Source organism: Sturnira hondurensis, unplaced genomic scaffold, assembly GCF_014824575.4.
Source record: "Sturnira hondurensis isolate 20B ecotype Veracruz unplaced genomic scaffold, ASM1482457v3 Scaffold0013515, whole genome shotgun sequence".
In the NCBI taxonomy this organism is placed as follows: domain Eukaryota; kingdom Metazoa; phylum Chordata; class Mammalia; order Chiroptera; family Phyllostomidae; genus Sturnira; species Sturnira hondurensis.
The window spans coordinates 789,361-800,008 of NW_028086146.1; the positions used below are offsets into that span (position 1 = coordinate 789,361).

The window sequence follows — 10,648 nt, forward strand, 5'->3', positions numbered from 1 at the left end:
ACTTATTTGAACAAATAATAAAGGAGAACTTCCCCAGTCTGGCAAAGGAAATAGACTTCCAGGAAATCCAGGAAGCTCAGAGAGTGCCAAAGAAGTTGGACCCAAGAAGGAACACACCAAGGCACATCATAATTACATTAGCCAAGACTAAAATGAAGGAGAGAATCCTAGAAGCAGCAAGAGATAAGGGGACAGTCACCTACAAAGGAGTACCCATCAGACTGTCAGTGGATTTCTCAAAAGAGACCTTACAGGCAAGAAGGGGCTGGAAAGAAGTATTTTAAGTCATGAAATCCAAAGACCTACAACCAAGATTGCTTTATCCAGCAAAACTTTCATTTAGAATGGAAGGACAGATAAAGTGCTTCTCAGATAAGGTCAAGTTCAAGGAGTTCATCATCACCAAGCCCTTATTATATGAAATGCTAAAGGGACTTATATAAAAAAAAAGATGAAAAATATAAACGGTGAAAGGACAGCAAACTCACAGTTATTAACAACCACACCTAAAACAAAAGCAAACCAAGAGGACAGCTAGATCAGGAGTGGAACCATAGAAATGAAGAACACATGGAGGGTTAGCAACAGGGGGGTGGGAGGAGGAGAAGGGGGGAGAAGGCACAGAAAATAGCATAGAGGGTAGGTAGAAAATAGATAAGGGGTAGGGCGAGAATAGTGGGGGAAATATAGAATCTAAAGAACTTGAGACACGTGGTTATAAACTAAGGCGGGGGAGAATGGTGGGGGAGGGAGTGTGCGGGTGGAGGGGAATGAAGGGGGGGAATAGAACAACTGTAATGGTATAATCAATAAAATATATTAAAAATAAATAAATAAATAAAAATAAAAATAAAATCTTTTTAAGCCTTTAGCCCTGGCTGGTGTGTCTCAGTGGATTGAGTGTCAGCCTGTGAACCAAAGTGTCACTGGTCCAATTCCCAGTCAGGGCACATGCCTGGTTCTCAGGTCAGGTCCCTGGTAGTGGGTACGTGAAAGGCAACCACACATTGATGTTTCTCTCCCTCTCTTTCTCCCACCCTTCCCCTCTGTCTAAAAATAAATAAATAAAATATTTTTAAGCTTTTAAAAGGCTCTCCCATGGAGATTAATAACATCTCACTGTCCTGTGTCATATCCTCTAAAAGAAGTACCAGAAAGAATGAGTGCAAACAGTTTGCCAGTAATTATGCTTAAATAGAAATACCTCAAAGGAGTTTATGTATCCTTTTTATGTTTATAATCTCAAAAGTATTATATCTGTCCTCAAACAGAATAAATTCCCAGATATAAATGGGCATATGATCTGAACTGCCACCTCCTAGGGGGAAAAGGTCTGATGTAATCAACTTGCCACCACGTAGCTGGCCAACGTCCTCCACTGTGGGTTTAATGCCATTCCCTGATGCTAACACACTGGACATTCGGCGAAGCAATAGCCAGAAGCCAGAAGGTCATCCTTGGTGAGAAGCAGCTCATTCTGTTGGTCAGATGCGTAGCCTCCATCCCTACCAGTATAGCTACTCTGTTCACAGGACCATTGCTTGAGCACTGTGTGGCCAGGGAGAGATACAAGCTGATACTCACTGAGTAAGTCATCTTGTCCACTGGCTACTGTGCATCTCCTCTGGAAGTGATGCTCTCTCACACTATGTCTACTTCTAGGCATACATGTCTCTCTAATCTTTCAATCTTGCTAGTTTCACGTCCTTGGACAACTAACCACACCATTTCCGCCTGCCCTGAAGCCTGCGTTTCTGACCACTTTTCTAAGCATACAGGCTGCAGCTCTGTCCTCTGGAAGGATTTCCCCTCACTCTGTCCTTGAGGGTCAATACTGAATGACTACAAAGTGACGACTGTCTGTTTTCTTTTCCCCACAACATGCTGCTCAAGCCCACCTGTGAACCATACCCATGAATTGCACCAGTGGCTCATATGGAACTGGTTGAGGCCATGTGCATGAACTGAGGAGGAGCCACTGTTGCCACCCTCTGGGCTAGCTTGAGCTTGATCTTTTTTTTTTTTAGATATTTTTAAAAACAATTTGGTAGGGTTTTTTAAATGGATTCTTAAAGACAGGAATGAAGAGGGGATAGAGAGAGACAGAGAGAGAACATCAGTTTGCTGTTCCACCTATCTATGCATTCATTGGTTGATTCTTGCATGCACTCTGACTGGGGATCAAACTGGCAACCCTGGTGTATCAGAACAATGGTCCAACCAACTGAGCTATCTAGCTAGGGCTAGACTTGTTTCTAATGAACCATTTTTCATCACACAATGGATTGTGAAAGCTCCTTATGACTCAGTGATAATGACGATGCCCAGCCCACAGTGAGCAACTCCATTCTCCTTGTCACTCGGTACCCTATGATCAGGTGCTCAGTGCCTACAGTGGCACAGTAGCTGTCAGGAGCTTCTTTTCCTATGGTGAGTGGTTTTCTGCTACAGAAGGCATGACAATGTCCAGAGACCTATGAGTCTGGGTTGCAATTTTCCTGTTGGAGCTTATCAAAGACCAAACAGCGACCTTTCCACCATGGATACCTCCAGCATCATTGGGCCTGAAGAGTCATTTTGCACAAACATCAAGGCAGACTGAAATGCAACCCAAACCTGCTGTAAAATCCCTTCCTGCTCTGGTCTCCACTCAAAACCGGCTGTGTCCATATTCCAAAGAGGCACAAAAAGCACTAAACCTCTTTCTTAGCGGTCAAGGGTACAAGGTGCTATAATTTGGTTTTCTCTTTAAGTGGGAAGTCCTAGCTCACCCCCAACAAATGGACCCCTAATAGCTTCACCCATATGGCAGCTCCTGAATCTTTTTCACTTTATCTTTCATCCGTTGAACTACATATGTCAAACAGAAGGCAGCAAATACATAGCCCTAGTATTTGCCACCTTCTGTTCACTGTATCCAATCAACACAGTGTCAATGATATAAATGGACCAGCATGTCATGCTGAAAATGTCAAAATGATAACAGCCCTTGGAAACTATTCTATTTCAGAAATCAGGAGAGTCCACATAGCCTTGGTTCTAGTCAGTCAACGTGCATCACTGTCTTTTCCACGTTAGTGTGAACTTAACTACCTTTACTTACAGAACTGGAAAAAATGCCTTCCCCAGTCCAGTAGTCATACACCAAGAGCCAGATCTGTAACACTAAAGATACCACATACAGTGAGTGCAGCAGCTATAAATGAAGCCTATAGTCAACTTTTATTGCAAGAATCCAACTAGTTTTTGAGAAGGTCACACCGGTGAATTGAGTAGGAGTATAATGAGGATCCTCTAAGATTTTGAGCTCAGACCTTGTATCTGGAAGGTCGAGGCTCACACAGAAACCTCCCTAGTGAATAGTTCTATTAAGGGGAGAACTGCATGAATATGTGTTGCATACACTTGCTGGTGAGTTGAAGAAGTGTACCTTCAGGGACACATCTTGCTCTTCAAGTGATGGGCTTTGGGTCCAAGAACTAGTCAGATAGGAAAACTGGGACAGAGATTGTGTGTAGTGGAGACAACATCAGCCTTTCACTCACCAATTCTTAATGTTTCTGGTTATTCAAGTTGAGCCTCACCCCTAAGAACACTTTCACTGCAGATCCCTGAAGGTCAGGTGCTGTGCCTGACACTCCATCCTTGCTATTGATTGTGATAAGTATCTGATAAGTATCTTGTATCTGATACTTAAGTGCTGCCACTGGCCTCTGTTATTTTGAAATCTTCCTGTCCCCACTGACATGAGGGAGATCATTTTTGCAGCAGCACCTACTATTGCAAGTCCCAGTGGTGGCCGAGGACAGCCACCACTAAGCTTTCAATGATTCTGGTGAGCGTTCCTAGTGCTTTATCCCTTTAATAAAAAGGGTGCCTTCTGGGCCCTCTTGGAGAAGAGAGTCAGCAGGTGGCTTCTCTGGTCTTACGGAATAAATCCCTTCTGGCCGGCCCACCTTCCTGTGCACACCGACCCATTCCCCCACAGGCTTTCACATCAGTCCTGGCATCTCCACCTCATTTGCTGAAAACCATCCTCATGGTCAGTCTTCCAGGAGCCATCGCAGCAGCATCATGAAACCAGCTGCATGTTTCTCTGCCAGGAGTTTTCCTCCCAAGTCATGGGAGAATGTTCCGGTGTCATTTCACTCCCCCCTATCCAGCGTCATATCCCGCTCCTCTGCCCTCTCCCCCATCTCCATACTCCCCAAATCCATTCCTGCACATCCTCCTCTGGTTCTGCAGAGCACACCTCAGCCACGCCCTGTAATTATTTTGGTGCATGCCTATGTGTACCGTAGCAGGTATTAAACCTCCCCTCTTGGGTTATGCTGAGGCCTGACTCCAGCAGTTGATCTGGAGGTAATGAGCTGGAGGGCAAGGATGGGAATGTCAGATCTTGAGAACAAACATCTTGCAACACAGCCACCTCGGTTGAGGTCTTGCATGGTCTCCAGGCAATGGGAGGAGCTCTTGCCTCTGCCGCCAGGAGTGTTCCGAGGAGTACAGGGAGGGGTTCAAGGTTCTTAGACACATTCATGCAAATACTTCATCCTGGAGCCCTGACGTAAGGAGAGGAGATGGTGCAGGCTGTGTATTCAAGAATTCTTTGTGGACCTGCCACCTTATTAAACTCTGGGCCTGGTTTTTAGCACTGGCTGCCCCACAGCTTCAGGAAACAAGTCTCTCTTCATATGCCACCAAGAAAGCCTCTGGTTTGACAGCTTCCCTTAAGCTAGTGATTGGCTGACTTACATCTGTTCTTCTTTTCCTTCAAGGATTCCAAGGCAGACATCCAGCCAACTCCACTATCTTTCCAATAACTATTACCCCATACCACCCAGGTGCTGAGCTTCTGAATAACTCAACACTTCCTCTTTCACTTATACCTCATCCCGACCCACTACACTGAGAGCCTCAGCAATTGTGATGCTGTGGCATGCAAAGGGTTAACATTACCCCACTTACCATCGGCCATGTCATCAGTGAATGAGACATTTCCAGAAGCCCATTCTAATGGCCTGCTTTCTAGGGCTAGTTCTGGTACCAAATGTCCTAGTTTGCAGAATTTGAGACTAAGACTCAAGTGTGGGTTGTTTATCTGTGAAGTGATTCCAGGAAAGAGCAGAGAGGGAACGGGAAAAGTGGATCAAGGAAGAAGGCCAAGCCAATGTAACTGTGTATTGTCAAGTTCACTTCTATGTTGATTCCTCTGGTACCTTCCGAAAGGTAGAATTGTCCAGCTGAAGGCTGGAAGGCTGGGGCATTCATTCACTGGCCTGCCTCCCCCATCGGTGGAGGACTGCCCTTGGGGCTCATGGCAACCCCATCTGTTGGCTACATAGACCGTTTTAAAGCTCCATTCCAGTTCCTTTCATGGACTAGAAAAATAGGCAGTAGAAACTTTCAGTGAATTTTTAGCAAGATTAAATATAGACACCAATTTAACTAAGATTACAATAAGTCTATATATTTAACTTTTTTGTTTAAAATGTTAATTATCTTCGCACCCAGCTTTAGATTTCGAAAGGCCGTCCCTGGACAAATTTCATGGTTACTAAATGTTATAGTAAAGATCCCACACGCGCACACCATAGCCATTGTAAAGAGTCCCTTCGGGGACACTCACTGGCCGTTTGAAGCTGCCCCGGCACATCCTAGAATCAGGGCGCAGTTTGTCCGTATCCTCGCGTAGACGGCCCCTGCTTTGGTAAACGCTGCTGCGACTTACCCGAGACTTGGATGGGTCACATGTTGGCAGGGTACCAGGTTGGGCTGACTTCTCCAACCCCTGCTGAGATCCCTACTGCTCTTCAGAGCTTGAAGAAAAATAGTCAGCAGTGCTCAACCTGGTAGCTTCAACCAGCTGCGGGTTAAGGAAGCTCTGCTGACGCTGCGGTGGCCACTGAGGCGTGGCTGTGGTTTTACGGCGGCGAGATCATAGTCAAGCGTGGCATTCCTGGCTATAATGTTTGAAGACCAATCTATAATTCTATTTCTTTTTGGTTTATTGTTTGAGTTCTTGGACCATGAGTGATCTGAATGGTATTTGAATTTTTAAAGAAAGATATGTCAAAAAAACTTCCCTTCAGCATCAAATACATACATATTACACCATTACATTTAATAATATATTTGGAAGGATTGACTGCTAGAAAACAACCACAAGATATATTTTCTTGGACAAATCATCACCTCACCATGCCTCAGTTTTTTTCACCTGAAACATTGGAATAATGACACTTCCTTCCTCCGGGGCTTGTTATCAGGATAAAAAGCATTAACTGATCCATCTCCAAGAACTGAGAATAGTGTGACTACTAAAGGCAGCAACAGAATCTGCTTTCAACTCAGTCCTTCTTCCTATATAGGGCAATTGACCTCATGGTTGCCTGAAAGAGCAGGAATCAAAATCACCTGGAACTCTTTCAGAACCTGTGCCTGGAAAACCTCACCCAGGGTCAGTTCCCCTCAGCGATTTGTATTTGCTGGTTCCTACCCAAGTTTTCCTGGCCTCAGGGCCTTTGTACTTTCTTCCTTTTGCCTGAAACTGACTCTTCCCAAATGTTCATAGGTCTACTTCTTGTGGTCCTCCAGGGCCTGGCCCAGATATTATCTCCTCGAAAAGATTCTGCCACTGAAAAGTAAATTTCCTGAGAACAGGGGTTGTCCCTGTTACTTATCCTCTACATGCTTTCATTCCTAGAGCAAAGCCTGTCCTATAGTAGGTGCCCAGTAAACAATAATTTATTCATTGGCACAGGAGTCCAGGTGTTTTGCTGGTCTGTTGAAATTCACGATTCTCCATGACCAAGGTGTCTGATACCTATGTAATTTGTCAATGATCCATTTAGGTTCAAGTTAAGAGCATTGACTTTGGAGTCGACCAGACCTGGGCTTTAGTCTTGGCTTTGACTATAGCTAAATGACTGTGGGCACATTATTTAACCTCCCCGTGCCTCTCTTTCCTCATTTATTATTTTATAAATAATACTTTTCTCATAGGCTAATTTAAGAATTAATAAAATAATGTACGTAAAAGGCTTAGTGCAAGACTTGACTCAAGATAACTCAATCAATATAACCCATTGTTATTATAGATTAATGTTATTTTTTATTTGTGCTGTTTTAAATTATGGAGGCGCTCTGTCCTAGGAACAGTGTGACTTAGGGAGTTCCAGGGACAGCAGCTGGTTCTACACAACTAGACCACAAGTTGCATTCATGCATTTATTCATTCTGAAACCATTTTCCAACTACCTCCTGTTAACCAGGCACTGAGATAAATGCTGGGGATAAAAAGGAATTAGAATGTGGTCCTTGCCCTCAGGTTTTTCAGACTAGAAAAGGACACAATTGCAAATTGACCCCTTGTGAAAGCTGCTGTTGTAGCACAAAAAACCCAACAGTTTTCCTTGTGGGGAACAAGTCAGCAAGAGCCTGAGAACAGAAATGGAACCTACTGCAGAAGCATTGAACAGAGCTGTTTAACAAAGAAGCACTGAAGGTTTCAGAATAAGGGAGTGATACAAAGACCAGAAATTGGAAAAGTAAATAGGATACTCATTTTAGAATTCACCCGTATCCACTCAGCTTGATGGACTCTTAGAAAGATAACAAGAATATCTTTTAATTATATCAATACTCTGTGTGGGGACGGGGCAGGTTCCCCCTGGACATAGCAACTTTTCCGAGGTGTAGGACCATGTGACCTCCAGAGGGCGCTGTTCCCCTTCCATTCTCAGAGTCAAGTGTAGTTCTCAACTAGTGAGCCAACTTCGGAATTCTTTGGAAGGCTGGTAAACACATACCTGGGCCCCACCCCCCGGAAGTTTCAGAGGTGAGGACTTAAGAATTTGCAGGCCTAATGGGTTCCCAGGTGGGTGCTAATGCTGCTGGTCCCAGAGAACACACTTCAAGAACCACTGGTCCCAAGAATCGAAAATCCTTCTTTGTGTCTTTCAAAAACACAGGTGAAACAAGGCCAGAACCTTGAAAGGAGACCTTACTAAAAGCTCAGGAGGAAAACAATCAAACAACAGCCAAACAAACAAAAACAGAGCTATACTCAACCAGGTAATGAGGTTTCCATATAACAGGGCTTCCATCTCCTGGCTTTGAGTGCAGCACCCTCTGAGTTCTGGCTTCCTGACTCTCAGGGCAGTGCGCGTGCCCTGTAGAGAGAGTAAGAAGTCATACCCTTCGCAGGAACAAAACCAATTAAGAACACTACACAGAATACAAAAGCAGAACTGCATAGTGTGAACAAGTGAAATACATATAAAACAGCAGGAAGACTTCATTTCCTTAACAGAAGAGTGTCTTATTAATTTTATAGCTCTCTCCAATTCCTAGCGCAGAGCTTTGTCCCTGATGTGTAGCTAATGAATGTGCGAAGTGAACTGAGTTATGGCGTATAGTATCTCTTTATGCATAGAACCGCAAACGACGTTACTCATTTGTTCTTATCCAGCAATATTTATCCGAAGGTTTTTGAATCATGTATTATTTCTAACATTGCCACAGCTTTCCAGATGGTAAACAGGCTGTGCAAATACAGATTTATTGTCCCTTATGTCTTCCTTGGACCATTACCTTAGAAACCTAGGCTCAGTTACTAGCTTGAATTGATTTCAGTGTCCTGGTTTGTCATGACCATAGGTTGCCTTTGAAGAAAAATATACAAAAAAATGCCCCCTTAAAGCTAATCACTGATTAGTTACCCTTAAATGCCATCTATGATCCTTTTGGGAAGTAAAATTAAACTTCCCCACTGTCTTCCCTTCATATGTGTGTGTATGTGTGTGTGTGTGTGTGTTTGAATGCCTTCTGGGTTGCAATTAATTAATTAATTAGATTTTACTTATTTTTGAGAAAGGGGAAGGGATGGAGAAAGAAAGAGAGAGAGAGAAACATTGATGAGCAAGAGACGCATGGATCAGTTGCCTCCAGCCCACCCCCAATCAGAGACCTGGCCCACAACCAAGGCATGTGCCCTGACCGGGAATTGAACCAGCAACCTTTCAGTTTGTGGGATGATGCCCAACACACTGAGTCACACTAGTCAGGGCTACTTATTTATTTAAAGTCCTAAATTTTTTCTTAAAAATTGACTGTTGTGGGGGCCAGGAGAGACATCAATATGTTGTTCCACTTATTTATGCATTCATGGGCTGCTTCTCATCTGTGCCCTGACCGGGATCAAACCTGCAACCTTGGTATTTCGGGATGACATTCTAGCCAACTGAATTACTCAGCCAGGGTTTAAAATGTTTTTAAATTACAGTTGACATTCAATATCATATTAGTTTCAGGTGTATAGCGTGGTGACATTTTATCTTTTTATCCCCCATGGTCATGTTCCCCTTATAGATAGAGGCCAAGGAAATCTCCCTCGTGATTTCTTACTCAGAAATATTTCCAAAGACCTAGGGGGTCTTCTAAACATAGACTTAAGCAGGAGTAGAAGGAAATGAGAAGTGAGAAGACATGACTGCAGCATCTAACCCCCCCTCCCATTACAGCTTCTCTGCAGACACCATCGGGATCCCAATAAAGGACAGGATAGGGAATGGAGGAGGAGCAGGGTGCACACAGACCTCCACCAGTGCCCGCCACGGGCACACAGTCCTCTTCCCTCCACGGCCCTGTTGTCTCAGGCAAAAGCCTCACACAGGACTTAAGAACTATACTGCGTTATAGAATTGTACACCTGAAACCTGTATAATTTTGTTAACCAATGTCACCCCAATACATTCAATAAATAAAAATTTTAAAAAGGACTGAAAAGGACGTGTTGGGAAGAAACAGGAGTCAAAGCAAGTCTGAAAAAAAGAACAAAAAAGAGTTACAGAGAGTGTGAGAAAGCAAGCGAGTGAGGGGAAGATAGAGCATGTGAGAGCGAGAGAGGGGAAGAGAGAGAGATTGACAAAGACGGGCAGCAGGACATCTGGCTTGTGCGTGGGAACCCCTGTATCACACACATGGGAAAAAGGCAATTTAAAAGTGGGTGCTGCCCAGCAGAACAAGACTTTTTGTTCGGAAGTGTGCCCAGTGCCATACTGTGGAAAAGGGAGGCAGCACAAGACGGGGTCGAATCCCCGTGTCCTTTTTGGGCAAAAGACAGGTCAAGGCCCCACATGCTCTTACAGGCACGCCAACATGAACAGAGGCAGCTCCCAGGGAGAGGCCACACTGATGGAGCATTGGGAGAATCCCAAGGAAATATCCTTGGGACAAAAATGGTCTTCGCTGGCATTAGGAAGAGTGCAGAAAGGGCAGGCTTGATAGCTTATCTAGAAAATGCTACTCATAGTTAGCCACTGCTTTATTTATTACAAAACAGAAATGACTCGTGACTTTTTAAATGTGCACCATATTTAAACTGATCTCACACACCAGAATTTGGACCATGAGTAGCTGATAGATTATTTAATTCCGTTTTTTTCTTAACGAACTTACTGGTGTTACATCGGTCGATAAAATTATATAGGTTTCAAGTATACCCTTCTACAACATGCCATCTGCACATTGCATTGTGTGTTCATGGCTGAGTAGAGAACATTTATTTTGGGCAGCCCCAATTTAAGTAAATCTGGCTCACGGACAAATGCACATGATCAGCTCTGTGAACTTTGATGGTAATTTC

The 10,648-nt window shown here is 43.9% G+C and overlaps 1 pseudogene; it reads left to right on the top strand.

Moving 5' to 3' along the window:
• Nucleotides 1-4,976: 4,976 nt before the first annotated feature.
• Nucleotides 4,977-10,383, top strand: LOC118997874 (cytochrome c-like; annotated as a pseudogene).
• The last annotated feature ends 265 nt before the right edge of the window (nucleotides 10,384-10,648 follow it).